Source organism: Crotalus tigris, unplaced genomic scaffold (genome assembly GCF_016545835.1).
Source record: "Crotalus tigris isolate CLP2741 ecotype Arizona unplaced genomic scaffold, ASM1654583v1 scf7180000017549.6302385, whole genome shotgun sequence".
Lineage (NCBI taxonomy): Eukaryota > Metazoa > Chordata > Lepidosauria > Squamata > Viperidae > Crotalus > Crotalus tigris.
Window position 1 is genome coordinate 5214888 of NW_024096467.1, and position 17765 is coordinate 5232652.

A 17765-nucleotide genomic window follows, 5' to 3' on the forward strand; every position below is an offset into this window, starting at 1 on the left:
CACATCACCAGACTGGCTTTCTTTTCCTGGATGTACATATTGCTAATAATGCGTGTAACAAAAATCTGATAGTTAATTTTCAAGAATATTGGAACAAGCTTTCTCCTAAATTAGGCCATTTGGTTTAACAAGAATACTGTGTCACATTAAATTTTGGGTTTTCCAGATTTTAGGTAGAGCATTTGGCAGCTCTACTGGAAGAAAAGAAAAAGAAAGAGATTCTCTTTTTTTCCTCGATATTAAAATGCAGAATTACTGAGATTCAGTAATTACAATGCAAAGTTCAATTATAGAATACCCCGGCAACAGATGTGATGATGGCTACTAGTTGGTTTTGTTTTCAAAGGAGATTAGGCATATTCATGGGCAAATGGGTGATCGGTGGCTACTAATCTTAATGGCTGTTTACATCCTCTAAAAATCAAAGGTACAGATAGCCCTTGACTTACGACCAAATTAAGCCCAAAATGTATGTTGCTAAGTGAGAAAATTGTTAAGGGAGTTTTCTTGTCACAGTTGTTAAGTGAATCACTGCAGTTGTTGAGTTAGTAACAAAGTTGTTAAGTGAATCTGGCTTCCCCATTGACTTTGCTTGTCAGGGGGCCATGAAAAGGGGATCACACGATCCCAGGACACTGCAACCGTCATAAATGTGAACCAGTTGTCAAGCATCCAAATGTAAATCATGTGACCATGGGAAAGCTGCGGTGGTCGTAAGTGTGAAAAATGACCATAAGTCACTTTTTTCAGTGATGTTGTAACTTTTGAACTGTCACTGTTGTAAGTCGAGGACTACTTATCACATGCTTTAAATGCCAGTTGTTAGGGAGCAACTGTGGAAGGTGTCTGTCATCATCATGGCCTCCTTGCTACCATCAGACTCCAAGAGAGACAAAAATGGAAACTATACATTTTTTATATTCCAGGAAACTCTAGTAATACAGTTATCAGATAATCATATATCAAAACTTTTATATTCTTTTTCAGTGATGTCTCATAAGAAGATGAGAGTCAGTTTTCCTCTCACCTTTAAGCTTCCTAATAATTCATTGATAATGAATATTTGTTTACATTCTTGGTATTTCTCTGGTCCCAGTCAGATAAGCTTTGATAAAAAAAAAATGATTAATGGGAGAACTGGCTTCAGGAGAGAGAGATAGAAAAAAAAAAAAGATCCAGACACAGCACTGAGAGCTCTCGAATATGAGGGCTCTCTGTGTTATATTTCCAATCAGCTATTCCAGTCACACAAGAAGTCAAGAAAGGCAGAAAAGCACATGGCCGTAAAGAACAGTCTTTATAATGGGAGAAACAACACTCAGAAAAGGAGAAAAGGAAATCGTTATCTTTCTTCCTCTCACTGCTTCACTGTGCCCTGTTTTGTTATGATGGTCTCTTTATTTAATGGAACTTGGTTACATTATTTGCTTAAAAGAAGAATCTATCCAGAGACTGATTAAAAAAAAAAAAAAACCTTAACAAGCTTCACCAATGTGATGCCTATGGGAAAATGGTTTCTTTGTTCTAATTAGGATTGTTTTATTTATTTAGTTATATTTCATATTTGTTAACCACCCCATCTCCTTTGGGTTATTATGCCATCTTATTTGGACCATCACTGGAATCTTGAGAACATGTCACAAGTGTCCCCATAAAATGGCATCTGAATAATCATGACTCATCTCAATCTTCCACTCTGAAGCTTCCTAAGGAGGAAAGAAAATAGAGGTGTGTGGGGGTTCGGGAAGATTCCCTCAATTGTTCTTCTGTAGTTATCAAACTGAAATGACAGAAACCAGGAACCTTGCATATCAATGGTATAATGATTCTTCAATAAAGGGCAGGACTTTAAAAAAAAAAATCTTAAGAAAAGTATATATAAAACTAATTCTCAGCCATCAGAGCTGAATGAAAATTGGTAGAAAATAAATGAAGGTTGATTTTCCTTCATTTTTTTTAAAATGGACATATTTTTATTGATGTCTGTCTAAAAAAAAAGTGGCAATTCACTCTTAATATAAAAAGTGTAGCTCTGAAGAGAGGTTAGTCATCCTGTCGGGACATGCTCCAGGTATGGTGGCCCTCAACAACTTCTACTAGTACAAAATGAATTCTTATGTGGATGACCAGGTTGACCTGCCCATTAGGATTATTCTTATGATCCTTTCATATCACTCTTGCATTTGTATATGTTAAGACGCTCATTTTCCTAAAGAGAGGCCCATTTTGGGCAAGCCATATATTATACAGGAGCACGATGGCTCACTGGTTAAAAACACTGAGCTTGTCAGCTGGAAAGATAATAGCTTGGGTTCAAGACCTGAGCACAGCACAATAGGATGAGCTCCCGTTACTTGCCCTGGCTCCTACCCACCTAGCAGTTCAAAATCAGGAAAATGTGAGTAGATAAATAGATACCACTTTAGTGGAAAGTTAATAGCGTTCCATGCGCCTCAGTGTACAGTCATGCTGGCCACATGACTATGGAAATGTCTTTGGACAACCCTGGCTCCCTCAACTAAGAAATGAAGATGAGCCCTGCCCCCTGGAGTCAGACACAATTGAACAGGGGTATCCTTTTTCTTTATATATCATACAATTAAGTGTATCCATTCACCAGCACAGGAATCTATATACTGAAGAAATAAAAGGATACTGAAACAGAGCTCTCAATTGGATCCACTTTGGAGTGCCAGTTTGTTCTCTTATCCATAAAAAATGATCATTTTTTAAAAAAAAATATGGGAAAAAATAAATTGCGGGAGCTGTTTCCATTGGATTGGAATTAAAAGTCCCTTGATGTATAGAAAATCTGAGATGAGAGACAAATATCCATTTTTAATGGTGCTCTGGTTTATTTCTATGTCCTATACAATTTTTGAAGTATGGTAACCTATTGACTGTGTTTTAGGTTGGAGTGTGGTAGAACTTAATGACCTTATAAAATTGTACATGTGTGCATGAATATGTTACACATTCTCTCTCTCTCCCTCCCTCCCTCCTCCCCTCCTTTAATTCTGCAAACTCAGCCTACTTTTGATTCAAACTTCCCTGTTTGTCTTTTTCTGTTTCTGGCTACATTCCCCACTTGTCTTCTCCACCCTGGGTTTCAGCTTTTAGCAGCAGTAATTACCCAGTTAACTCACTCAGTCAACTAAATCAAACAAACAAGCAACCCTTGATCAATTACTAAAGTTAGTCCAATTAATCAGATAAGTGATTTTTTTTTAAAAAAATATTTTAAATAGAAGTATTTACAAAGCTAAGAAGTAATGAACACCATGATAAAAGAAGCTGTTCTTTATTCTCCTCACTGTAGTACCTGACTGGGGTGTACAAAGCTCCCATAATGTAGCTGTACAGATAAAGAAGCTAAGAAAGGTTATGAAATGTATACTACCCAAGTATTCTAAATATTAATATTTGATTAATCTGTCAAAGATTATGGAGACATCTTCATGTGATGTCCATCAAATTATACAGCCCTGCTCTCATATACAACATGGTGACTGTTAGCAACCATGAAATCTATCTATCCTGAATATTTGGTGCCCTGAGATTTTCTTCCTGCCTGACTATTGGTGTGCCCCAGTTATGTAGGGCTTCATCTTTTATTAAGGGCTTATTGATGTTGCATAGCTGATTCTTCCTATTAAAAAAATCATCTCTGCTTCCAAGGCAATTTATTACTCGGGCATGTGATATTTACAGATCTTTGAATACTAAGAACCCCCAAAACCTTCCAAAAGTAAATTTGATGTATGCCCTATTTGAGTTTTAAAGTTTGCTCCAAACCTAGGAAAAAAGTACACTAAGATAGACACTTTGAAATGCCCATGTAGAGAAGTAAGATGCACATAGTGTTAATCAAGTCCAAGAAGCAATGAATGGAAAATAATCAAAGAAAGAACCCAACCTAGAAATAAGGAAAAGCCTCCTGACAGTTAGAATAATTAATCAATGGAATGGCCTGCCTCTGAAAGTTATGGGTGCTCCATCACTGGTTTTTAAAGAAGAGAGTAGATAACCGTTTGTCTGAAACGGTACTATAGGATGCCCTGCTTGAGTAGAGAGTTGGACATTAGAAGATCTCCAATGTCCTTTCCAACTGTGTTATTCCAAAGATGTAAAATAGGTAAGCAAAATAATCAAGCAGTTGGATAGCGTTCTTGTAAGAGATGACAAGCTTTTCTGCTTGAGAAAAGCTACGCTGCCTATCCTCATTTCTTCTGAGAACTACACTGGCCATTGCAGTGATAGCACTAGAGGGGGTTATGGTGAAATATTTGTGCCCTGTTGGGGGATATTTATTCCTTTGAAATAAGACAGTAGTACTACAAATGGAAAAAAAGAATATGTGTCGAGTTACCCATTCCTGCCCTAAAGAAACAGAATAAAGCTGGATTCTCTCCATTGGGAAAAACAAAAATGAGTAAGGAGCACAAAAGAGAATAAGACAGTTCTTTCTTCATAGAAGACAGTCTTACATATCAAGAAGTAAATAGCCTGCAGCCTCTGAGAGACAGTAGCCCTCTAAAACCTGCTTCTAGACCCAAGAATCATCCCATAGTAGATTGAATCAATTTCTTTCCCTATTTTATATTTTATTTATTTTTATTATTTTATTTTATTATTTATTTTATTATTATTTCAGATGTACACCTTCCAGGTACCCATTTTACCCATCCTTTCAAATCAAACCATTATTTCCAGTGCTTTTTTTGTAAAAAAAAAAAAAAAAAAGGTGCCAGAACTCACACATGTCATACAACCCGCCTTGCCTACCCTACAAGGTTCCATCCAAAAAAGGTGCTGTTCTGAGCGTTCTATGAGAAAAAAAGCCCTGGTGATTTCTAGTTTGAGCTTTAAAAGGTTTTAAAAACCCCACAAAATAAATTTAAATATTTGCCCCTATCCTGTGATGTCATTATGTTATCAACCTTTGTCCCTTGGTGGAAAATTAGACCAAGAAAATAGCCTACTTCACTATCTCTAAAAATGTCCTCTACTTGAAGGACAGTCCTATCTCAGCCTGGTCTAAAAATAATGAATTTCAGATGGGAAAATTCAATCCTTGACAATTCCTATTGGCTCCTAGCTCTGGGACAGCAGACTAAACAGGATTTTGATCAGTTTACTACATTCTGTTGTGTTGCAATGGGGAACAGCAATTCCAAATCTCCACCCCTGAGCTTTAGGCTGCCTAGATGTATTCAGTTACAACTTCTCCAATTTCCCATTCAGAATAACATGGTCCGTAGCATTGCAAGAGAATATGGATCCTGAACTGTGAATAAACAAACCTGAGATTTCAAGTTGTGTATACAGGTAGTCCTCAGGTTATGACCATAATGGAGCTTGTCCATCATGGTTGTAACTCTTGATGGTTGTAAGTATTCCCCAGGTAGGTCTATCAAAACTTGAGTAGTTGCTAAGCGATCGGTCATAAATTGAGGACTATCTGTGTACAGAAAAAAATTACCTCTGAATTTCCAAGGTGCTCTTGTACTTCTTAAACCCCATGTTTCCAATATGAAGTAAAAGGATAACCAGCTTAACTTTTTTTGGGGGGGGAGATGAAAGTTGCAATAGGCAAAATGAGGTGGCAAAGTGGGTAGGACAGTATTACCTCCATGGTGTCTATGGAGATTCTCAGTCTTCAAGGTCATGGTTGTTCCAAAGGTGGTTTCCAAGTGGACTTTGTTTTTCTTGAAGATGTTTTGCTTCCCATCCAAGAAGTTTCTTCATTTCATGATGGGAACTGAAGAAGCTTCCGGGACGAGAAATAAAATGTCTTCAAGCAAAACCAAAGAAAGTCCAGTTGCCTTTTGGAAAAGCAACTTAGGGATGGTGTGCTGTGGGCTGTGATTTCTTGGATGTTCATGGGAACATGTGAGATTTTCTTTGGGATTTTAAAAAACATGTTACAATTAATTTATGGATTATACTACTTTTTCCAACTGTTCCTTTCCATTGAACATGCAGTAAACTGGGTGGCCAATTTTCATAGCTATGATTTAAGGGGCTTCTGTATCCCACCCAAAAGAGGGGAGTTTATTAACCAATAGAAAATGTTTGTGTTTGTGTATTTGTGAATGATCTCTTGTGAATGATCTCCTTCACCACTAATGCAGATTCTTATTGCTTCAGATTTTATTGAAGCCATAGATGGAATCTAAATTTAAAATGATTACCCAGCATGTTGATTTCAATATTTCAGGTAGAGTAGACAAACTTTGTACAAAATTTTCCTGTCACCATTATAGACGTTAATTTACACTTGTCTGCCACCAAACCTTAGGAACAGAAAAGATTTTATCAAATTTCCTGACATGTTTAGACCTTGTCCGGAGTTCTCTACACACTGGACTTGTGAATGCATTTGGGATGCCCTGCTGAACATGAGTATTTTGAAGCTGACACTTCTTTAGTCACATCAGAAAAAATATGTAGCTTACATTGTGTAAGCAGGAAAAGAAGACTCCTGTTGAACGAATATGATGTATGAACTGCTTCCCAGGAAAAAGATATTGAATATTTACTTTTTAGCATGCCATTGGTTCTGTAAGGAAGATAGCTTTTGAAAATGGATAGAGAAATTCATAGAGATGTCAAACAGTGGCTAAATCTATCAAGTTGCTGGAAATAACATTCATGATTGGAGACAGTATATCTTTGAATGTCAGATATTTGGAGCAAAACACGGAAGGGTTTTAAATTTGTAGGGAGCATTTCTAAAGAATCTAGTTTGGTGTTAAAAAGTGAAGGATGACAATGATCCATTGGGACTCTTTTATTCATAACCTGAAAGTTTTGTGGGGTCCTTGGTGCTCTCTGAACTTAGTGATTTTTTTGCAGACGTTTCATTACCCAACTAGGTAACTTCATCAGCATTAGAAGGGAGTGGGGTTTGCTCTTATTTTTGTATACTTGTGGCTTGTCTTGGCAGTGTTAGCGAGAGTGTTCTTGATATTCTAATCCTTGATTAGCCTGTTGTTAACTGTTAGTTTGTTTATCTGCATTGGTATTTCTTGATCGGGGTATTGCTTGCTTTTTGATTGTTGGTTAAGTGAAGTTGGAGTTAATCTCTGCTTATATGGATGTTGATTTCTGTTGATTGATGTCTATACTTCTAATCTAAGTATAACTTCTGCATTCAACCCAGAATATATAGAATTTAAATAAAGAAAACACAACATACATGAATTGCAATTGGTGAGATGGGCAGCTGTATAAACCGACCAAACAAATTAATTTCACACATTGATTAAAATATGCTTCTGCTGTTATCCCTAGCCAGCATCTTAAAAAGGCCCACTGGACCTATAAATCTAGCCAATGTAAAAGCTGCCAGTTAGCCAGGCTTTTGCTGTTTTCTCCAGAAGCTTACTGTGTCTCCAATTCTTTGTCATCAATGAGTTTCATTAGGCAGTTGGAAAAAGTTTCTCACTTCATGGATTTTTTTCTTTATTTCCACCTTACTATTCATCACCATCAATATTTTCTAGAGCTGCCATATTCCATATCCCACATTGATATTTAGAAGCCTCTAGTCACAATTCCTATCTCTTTCAGTACTTCGATTATATGTAATTTACTTTGTGATTTTATTTATATTACCTAATTAAATTCTAAGAACAATTATCTTTGCAGATTCTCTTCAATAATACAATTCTTGACTGATCTTATCATTTCATAGTGACTTAGGGATTGAGATAACCAAGGTAGGATGCTAATGTAGATGATGCGTGTCAGGATAAAAATAAAACTGCGCTTGGAGAAACCATCCAGTAAAGATCCACATGCCTGGAGCCCATAATTTCTGTAAAGGAGATTGTATTGAACACAAAAAAGAGAATATATTGCAAGTAGAGACTTCTGCAGCATCAGAGGTATTTGTAAAAATGAAGGAAGCAGCACAAGTTCTTCCCTTCTCAATCACAACCTACTTACAGAAGGAGTGGTGTTTGCATCATGACACATAGTGCTGTTTCCCTCATTTGCTCCTTTTTGACCCCTGATGGATGCTTCTGGCTGTAACATTTGCTTATGGGGCCCGTTGTGCATTTTTATGTGTTCAGCAGTCTGAACTGCTACATTTTTTTTCCCCTTGCTGGGCCGTAGCACTGCAAAATGTGCCAGAAAAAAAGGGGATCCATGCTGAAAAGCATGTTCATTTTGGAAACACATTAAAAAAAAAAAAGCATGACAAGAAAAATCCTGCTCTGTCTATAAACTCAGTCTAGAAGCTTCTGATTTCAGTTAGGTCTGTTTAGAGATCCAAACTTTGACTTACTGATGATAAAGCAATAATGTTTTTTTTTTTTTACCTATTGACCCACAGATTTTGAGAGCATCCTAGCTGTTGCAGTGATCTTAGCTGGCTTGTCCCTCTGGGTGGGCAGGTAAATATTTTGAGGGTGCTAATTGACTGAAAACAGGCAGTGTATTTCCTGTGGTGTCCTCGGTGGTCTCTGAGTTTGCTTGTTTGTTTGCAGATGTTTCATTACCCAACTAGGTAATCAATGCTGACAACAACATGGTGTTAACAGTGTCAGTGATGATGCTACTTAGTTGGGCAATGAAACGTCTGCAAGTAAACAACCAAGCTCAGAGAGCACCAAGGTTTCCACAGTTCAGCCCTGAGCTACAAATATTCTCTTCTGTTGGAGTGTACTTACTGACTCTACCTGCACATATGGATATTATCTAGGTACTAAAATTTACTAGCAATGATAAAGATTGGTCTGGCACATTAGTATATCTCCCCCTGAAAAAGGGAGAGGAAGAATACAGAATGTTCATAGGAGAAAACAATATATATGCTTCAGAATACAGAATAATTGGATAGACCCTTCAAATCATAGGCTGGGGAGAAGTCATAGAAATAGGGATGACAGAGTACAGGAAGTCCTTGACCTAAGACCACATTTGGGACCAGACTTTCCATTGCTAAGCAAGGCAGTTGTTAAGTGAGTCACACTTGATTTTATGACCTCTTTTTCCCTGGTTGTCAAGTGAATCACACAGTGAACCTTAGTCCGGTTTCCCTGGTTAACTTTGCTTTTGTTGGAAGCGGGCATGTAAGGTTGCAGATGGCGTTCACATGATCTCAGCACACTGCAGTCATCATAAATATACGCCGGTTGTCAAGAGTCCAAATTTTGATCATGTGTCCATGGGGATGCTGCAACAGTTATCAGTATGAGAACCCGTTGTAAGTCACTTTTTTCAGCACCGTTGTACAGACACTAAATGAAAGTTGTAAGTTGAGCATTACCTATATTCAGATGCTGATCTAGTAGAACTCCTTGCCTTCAACTGTAAAATGAGATTTTTTTTGGGGGGGGGGAACTGTGATAAGTAGAAAATAGAAGAGAATATTTGTAGCTCAGGGGTTGAACCTTGGGGTCCTTGGTGCTCTCTGAGTAGCAAAGGACGACATCTAAAATTCTCATCCTTCGTGTTGGAGGGTGCCAGGATTTATTTTTGTATCTAGATATAGAGCTAATTAAGAAAGCAGAATAGCCTCCTTACAGTAAATGCTCCGAAGAGATGACTTGTCTTGAAAGGAGAAGAAAGCAAGGGAGGAAGGGAGGGGAATTAAAAGCTCTCGTTATTCCCCTCTTGGCCACTAGGGGTACCTTTGTACCATTTTTTCATCCAGCAGCAATTTGGAGTTGAAAACTGTAATAGAGGAAAAAGCAACGTTCAGGGTATTCTTTCTGTCTCTTTTCCTTTTAGCGAGCACTATGCATCCAGGAGAGAGAAAAAGAGAAAGAGAGCGAGATTAAACTACCCCATATACAGAGAGGAAATTCTTCCGTCGCGGTGTGTGGTGCGAAATCACACAACTGGACGTCAAGCCGAGGGACTTCCATCCTAGAGGGCAATTTCAAATCGAGATAAATCTGTTGGATTAGTCGGATTATCTGGTTGCATCCGAAAAGAAGTAGCGTTCGATCATTTCCTAGGTCTTGCCTGATGGTGGATTTAAATGGAGGTGGCGACGGCGGTTTGGTTCAGGAGCTCGATGCTGATGAATTCCGGATGGGATAGTGGGGTTTCCCCCTCTTTAATTTCGCAGTCTTGGAAAGAGGACAGAGGGGGGAAAATGATATGAATCCGCTACGGTTTGGAAGTGTCCAGGGGGATCATTTAAAGAACCGCCTCGCGGCTACATCTGGCTGAAGGTGGGTAACGCTTGGAATCCGACGAATCGCGCTTTTAAGCGATGGACTTGCGTTAAAAAGAAAGAAAAAGGGAGCCTTTGTGAATTGGTAAATACTTCTGCTCGTTTCTCCCACTCCCCCCTTCCCTCTTTTCTAAATTAACCAAAAGGCTTTTTGTTCCCAGGTTGCTGGTTTTTGTTTTCTTTATCAAGAGAAAAATGCTCTGCTTAGAGGGGGGGGGGAACCGTCGTGCCAGATCAGGGAGAAACCTTGGCTGGGGTGGGGTGCGGGGGGGGGCACCGTTACTGCCTCTTTTCCAAAGAAAAGGGGGATTTTTGTCAAGAGGCCAAAGCGGGGGAAGGAAGATGCTTCAGGAGGGCGGCGAGGGGGTTAGAAACTGGGCTGGCGCTGGCTTCTCTCGGCCGGGGGTGGCGGAGCGAAGGCGGACCGAGGGGACTCCGAACTCGTTGCCCGACGGTGAGTCCCCGCGAACGGCTAAATCTTGCTGGCTCAGGCCGGGGTGATGGGTGGGTGGGGAGGGTAAAGAGCTCCCATCTCCCCCAACTTTGCGGGGTCGTAAGTCAGCCGGGCTACTTTTGTGCCAGCGCAGCGGTTCAGGGGCGCGTGAAAGCCTGGGCGTGTGAAACAGATCCCTGACCTCGAGATGCGGGAGTTTACTCCAGCCTTAATGGCGGGTTGCCGCTTCTGACACCCCGCCGGCTTGTGCTCGGGAGAAATCTTTGCAAGCGCCCCGATCTCTTGCAAGGCGGCCGGGGATGGAGACGGCTTGAGTTGCTTCCTTTGCCGAATGAGCCTAACCTCCCTGTGTGTATGTCTCTCTCTCCCCCTTCCCTTTTTCTGGTCATTGTGTCTTCTCCTTGGGTTGCGGCTGCAGCGAAACTTTGCGGCCAATAAGTCTGGGCTGCAGCAGCTGGCTGCGTGCGCTGGGTCCGAGTAGTCCAAGGCCCGCCCTTACATCTGACGAGGTCCGAGGCTCTTGAGCCTCGCTGGATCGGTTTTCGTTGCGTCCGGTATACGGTGGGTTTGCAAGGCGGTTGGAGGTGTCTGCGTGTGAAATCAACCTCCCTTGCACACAATACACAGACAGCCGTGCACCCTTGGCGACAACGAGGCCTGGGTTGCACCGTGCCGGGGGGGGGTGTGTGTGTGTGTGAGCGGCTGGCATTCTCTAGGAGCGAGCCTGGCCCAAGAGTTGCAACTTGTCTCCGATGATCCCGGGGCTATTATTATTCATTGGCCCGTGACTCGAATTATTTAGCCCAGCCCCTTCATCTGCATAGGCTTATCCCAGCTTCGGGAAGCTTGGTCACCCCTGGAGCCGGCCGAAGTGCTGGGAAACGCATAGGGTAGCTTGCTAATCTTTTCCGAGTTCCAGCATTCCCCTTGCAATTCCAGAAGAGCCGGGTGTGATTCTTTGATGCGTCCGCCAGGGGCGCTGTTTGAAGGCTCAGAAAGGAGGGAATGGGGGTGAGGAGATAGGGGAATGTCACTTGTGCCATTGTGGGAACGGGGTGGGGTGGAAGAAGAGGGCCATGGGGAAAATGCCTGTGGCTTTTGTTGGGAACTCATGAGTAATCATTAAGGTGCCCAGTTAGATGTGGGGTGGATGTAGGTGTTGAAAAGAAAAGGGACTATCAGCAATTTCATCCAAGATTTTGGGAGGGGTAGAATTGGAGCATGGGGTGGTGGTCGTCGTGGTAGATTTTCATGACATCAGAGGTTTGTCTACAAGTTGAAAAGGCTCCCGTGATGACAGCTTGGAAATGTTCATATCTAAGAGATGCTCAGAAATTATGATACTGGGAATAAGAATGATTATTGTAGCTCTCTTCCAGCCTCCAACTTATGAAATCCGCCTCAAAGTTACACATTCAGAATTGCTCAGCATGGTTGCTGATCTGCAGGGATGTGGATTTCAGCTTTTCCACTTCAGATCAAGAAGGTTTAAATGAACACTCTGAAAATCACCTTTGATCTTAGGGCTGACTGTAAAGCTCTAATGGCATGAGAATTTTCATTTGGGGGAAGGAAGTCCTTTTGAACGAGGTGGATCTACTCTTTCGTAAGCATGCATAGGTTTGAGCTGCAAGATTGTAACCTTTTGACATTATTTACAGTAATTCTTGCTAAAATTTTAATGCTTAACGGTGTAGAGTAGGAAAAAATTGGGTTTAGAACTGGACTGCATGATTACAGAGCTGCATTCAATGTGCATATTGAATTTATAGCAACCATAATCTCGTTTAAGCCTTACAAGGGGGCACAGGAAAATAAATTTGGTAAATAAATTATTTTTAAGATATTGCCATGTGTCTGCATTTTTACCTATTGACAATTTCACCTTCCTTATTATTATTTCAGAGATTCATACTCTTTTTAGCGGGGAGGGGGGGAACTATAAGCAGATATTAGTTTATATCGAAGATAAAGAATGGAAGGAAGAAGGAAGGAAATTAACAGCCATATAGGGGTTTTTTTCCCTTTTCCTTTGGACTGAATTAGAAATTTACTTTTGCATGAAAGAAAGAAAACCAATCTTCAGCCTATTTAATTAATGTTATATTACTTAATATTAATTGGCTGTTAATGAAAGCTGGAAGTTACCTGGGAATCTGGGCAACGATCTAATTTTGAATCATTTTAAGAGATCATATGGCAGTAATTAAGTTAAAACACTTTATGTATTTAAGCAGCTTGGTTTTAATGACCATAAATCTTACGTTGGGAAACCTCATCTTTATAAGCTACCACAATCACTCCTCAAGCTCTATTAGCATTCTTTTTAAAAGATTAAAATAAAATAAAAATAATAAAAAAAAACCTGGCTTGCTTTAGATTTTGGAACCCTGTCTTTAATGTAATGCTGTTCTTGTCCAAATGCTTATACTCCTTTTGGTTGTTTGCAATATCAAAAAAAGAATATTTGTTGTGCTTGAGATTTTTTTAAAAAAATATTAAGATGAAATATTTACCTGAGACATTTGAGAAATATTTTTCAAGCAATACTGTTCTTTTCAAGATGCTTTGTCTTGCATTTTTTCTTGTCAATAAGCAATACGTAATTCTCACTAGAAAACATTTATTCATGAACAGATTGTAAACTGCAATCTAAGCCCTTTATGCCTCTGGCTGGGCCATTTATTTATCTGAATTTATTTTATCTGGCTATGCCCAGCAACTCCAAGAGGTTATCACTGTAGCAACTTGGGTCAAGAGACAGAGAACATCCCTGTGGCAAAATCTGGGATCCAGATATTCATCATTTATTCAGTTCTGATTCCCATTATAATCCGAAAGAAAGACTTCTTGCATTTTAAATCTTGAGAGAAAGAAAACAAAATTAAGATCAAATGTTAAACTTTCCTCTGCGGGAAAGTTTACAAGCAGAAGTTAGACTCATGTCAGAGTAATTTAGCCTTACAAAAAACAATGAACCTTAAGAATAACTTGCCCTCTTTCAATTCATATTTTAGTTCTGATCCTCATATAGTGTGTGGAACCTATGTATTTCTATTTGTAAGGTGTATCCCTGGGAGAGAAATTTGTCTGGTATTTTAGTGCCATAAGAACAAATTAGATAAGTCCTTCTATAATAGGGGTGTGGAAGTGGAAATTGGAGATTCAGATTTTCTGTATTTGGGACTATGTTAATATTTCAATTTTTGTAATTTTTGTCTGGAATGGCTGCACTCAAGAAAGTAATACAGGCAGTTCTTGACTTACAGTGATTTGTTTAGTGTCTGTTTGAAGTTATAATGGCACTGAAAAAAGTGACTTAAGACTAATATTCACATTTAGAATAGAATAGAATAGAGCTGGAAGGGACCTTAGAGGTCTTCTAGTCCAGCCCCCTGCTCAAGCATTTACAACCATTGCAGTATCCCCATTGTCACCTGATCAACATTTGGGCACTTGACAACTGAAATGTATTTATGACAGTTACACTGTGCCAGGGTCATGTGATCATGACCCCAATTGATCATGATCCCAATTGGCTTCTGACAAGAAAGATTCACTTAATGATCGCATGTTGCACTTAACAATTGCAGTGATTTGTTTAACCATTGTGGCAAAAAAGAGTCATAAAATGAGATGCAACTCACTTAACAGCTTCCTCACTTAGCAGTGGATATTTGGGGCTCAATTGTCATAAGTTGAGGACTCCCTGTGTGTATCACCAGTCCCCCTCCCAATACTTTTTTTCTTGAGGCTATTATAGTTGATTAACTTGTTAATTGGCTCCAGTCTAAAGATTGGAAGATCTATTCCCCATAAAGTATCATTCTTCCTCAGCAAATTAGACCACACAGTCAACATAATGGATGGAGTTGGAATCAACGGTTGCCAGCTTTACATTGTTATGTTTAGGATATTTGAGTGCAACTGGGAAGATGCAGGTGTCATGGTTCTGGCAGATGAAACTCTCCAAAAGAACTTTGAGGCATTGTTTACCTTAAAGAATCTTTTATTCGAATAGCATAATATCGGCACTGCATAATCGAAGCCAAAAACTGAATTCCTCCCCCCTGGGCACATAGTATCAAAGCACAATTCACTCCTTCAATTAACAGTCATAAATCACATTCCCCAATTAGCTTGAAGCATGGGCTTCCTCTCCAGTTCTTCAGCCTGCCAATTCTTTATCAGCTCTGGGTTCAATAACCTTGATTCTCATGCTAAGCTTAGTGTTGTTATGTCTAGCTAGACCAGCGGTTCTCAACCTATGGGTCGTGACCCCATTTGGGGCCGAACGACCATTTTACGGAGGTCACCAAACAACGCGATCTGCCATTTTTCCCCCTCAGGGGGCGCCGCCATGCATGTGCGCCGCGCATGGGGGTGCCGCCGCGCATGGGGGTGCCGCCGCACATGTGGCACCGCCGCGCATGGGGGTGCCGTGCATGTGCGCCACACGTGGGGGTGCCCCTGCATGCGCCCCGTGCATGGTGGTGGTGCTGCGCATGCGCGTTGTGTCGCGCATGCGCGTTGCGTCGCGCATGGGGCGGCGTCGCGCATGCGCGGCGCGTCCGTATGACGGGGTCGCCGTCACACAAAGGTTGAGAACCACTGAGCTAGACTCTCATTCACTTCCCCCCCAGCATCATCTAACTCTAAAAGCGAACAGATATTTCGCATCTGTTGTCAATGCAAAACATCCGATGTTAGCAGTGTTGACAGCAGGTTCAACAATGCAGCTCAGTGTTTGACTACGTATCAGCTTGGGTTTATGGCACAAAGTGCTGCCTTCAACTCCCAATGAAAAAGCAGGATACAAATATAAAAAACTTAAAAAAAATAGGGTTGCTTCTCTCCTTATCTCTCCTTCTGGACCATTGTATCTGAAATTAGGATGAGAATAGTGTGAAACAGATGCAGAGGTTTTTTGCAGCCCAGAAGCTTCATATTTCCCATCCCACATCTCAATGAAGTAGTATACGCTTTCTTGTTCTAATGGCAATGTTGTCACAGTTCTGTACTCAAAGTATCTGAGAATAAGACATAGGTAATCTATGAGCAAACATATATACTGTAAAATTATACCAAGGTTCAATACAATAATTTCATACACATTTGTCTAATGTTCTCAAACATGCTGAATATTTATTCACTCAGTGAATAAATCAATCCTATTAAGTAGACCGGGCCAAGATATCAACTCCATAGGAAGGCTACAATGATTATTATTGAAATAAGCAGTAATAACAAAATCAAGTCTGTTGTGCTTTCTTCTCCTTCTTATAATTCAGTGAAGTAGGGAGCTGTTTGAACTCCTGGAACGTATTTGGACATTTTGGGCTGAAATGATGTTTTTTTTTCTAACCCCTTGTTGGCCTTGGCAAGGAAGGTTACATTGGGACCCCAATGGGAGAATAGCACAGTGGAGGTGGTTGATTGAGTAATAGCAGATCCCACCCCCCCCATGCTTCCCCCACTCTCCTCACATATCCTTAGATTTTAATGTTTGATTTTAATTTATTTATATTTTAATGTATATGCATAGACATGTTTTAATGATTGTAAGCCGCCCAAAGTTACCCTGTGGTAAGATGGGCAGCCAATGAATTTTATAAATCTCTCTCTCTCCCCCCCTCCCTCCCTCCCTCCCTCCCTCTCTCTCTCTCTCTCTCTCTCTCTGACAAGGTTACAGTTAGGATTCCCTCTATCCCCTCACTCTCTACAGGTTCTGTTTAAAATGGAAGTCTGTAATATTGGATGTGTAATGGTGTGTTCTCTTGCATTACAAATTGCTTATGGTTGTAAAAGCAGAAAAAAATATATAATGCAGGCTGGCTTATTGTAATCAAACAGATGCCAGAGACTTGTGGAAAGAGCTTTAATACTTAGCAGAGTTTCTCTAAATTTGAGAATATCTGCAGTCCAATGATGGGTGTTGTTTTGATCTGTCAGCTCATTTTTTTTTTTACAGGATTGTTTTAGGTTTGAGCATCTCAGAGGATGCTATTCAAAACTTCTGTAACAACATCATAATGGAAGTTGAAGGTTGCTGTGAAAACAAATGGCTTACCAACAACTGAGATATAGCAATTGAGAAAAATGTTTTCCCGTTTTTCCAAAACAATTTTATAACCTTCTTAGATTACATAAAGGTTATATTGCTGTAATTGACTTTTTTGAAAGGGATACACATTTCTGCAGTTGTAGTAAAGATTCCCTGGAGCTGAGCTGGACTTCTGATGAATACCAGAACATAGACAGTAGTTTGCCTGACATCATCATGTTGCTGAGATGTCATTGCCTTCTTCCAGTATATGTTTTCCTCTTCTCTCTCTAACCTGTCATGCTGAGATCCCCTACTGATCTTTTATTAAAGTACAAAACTCTACTATCCTTCCAAGGATGATAAGTGTTGAAGTCACATTCCGCACCACTGTATATAGAATAACTTTTCCTGATCTTGGAAGACAATAAAATAACTTTTCTATTTGCAGTATGTTTATAGAGATTCTCCGTCATCCAGGTTATAGTTATCCCAATAATGCTTTTTCACGAGACAACTGGACTTTCTTGTTTTTCTTTGAAGACGTTTTGCTTCTCATCCAAGAAGCTTCTTCAGCTCTGAGCTGAAGAAGCTTCTTGGATGAGAAGCAAAACATCTTCAGTATGTTAACAGTATCAGCTGTTAACCACATGCATGAAATTAAACAGGAGAAGACTAGACAGAATGGCCTCCATAGGTACGCAGGTATTCACAACTAGTTCTTGTGCACCTAAAACGTTCCTTGTTCTATTTCACAGTGTATTGTTTTATTTTTTAATTTTATTATTTATAAAATGTATATGGCTACCTATCTCATGGAAAGTGATTGTATTTTTAAAGGGTAGACTGGCATACTCCATACTGCCGTAACAGTTCTATCATCACAAATGAGGGCAAACAGTTCCGTCATCGTTGTTACTTTCATAAATGTCTTTGAGCTCTACCTATGTCCTTTAAGTACTTTTGAAAGTTAAGAATGCCAAAATCTGTTTGCTTTCCCATTTCTCCATCATTTACCTATACTCACATGCACACAAACCTTGTATGAATGAAAACAAACATACAAACAGCAA

General features: G+C 39.9%; 1 protein-coding gene across 5 annotated transcripts in view; it reads left to right on the forward strand.

The window, feature by feature from the left end:
- The first annotated feature begins 9704 nt into the window (after window positions 1–9704).
- The window catches only part of NLGN1 (neuroligin 1), a 554754-nt gene continuing 546693 nt past the window's right edge, over window positions 9705–17765 (forward strand). For 4 of the 5 annotated variants that reach the window (XM_039338296.1, XM_039338317.1, XM_039338327.1 and 1 more), the window contains exon 1: window positions 9705–10193. The gene's annotated coding sequence lies outside the window, so the exon portion shown is untranslated. Of the gene's footprint in view, window positions 10281–17765 lie in introns of all 5 variants that reach the window. The other variant, XM_039338307.1, reaches the window with a different exon arrangement.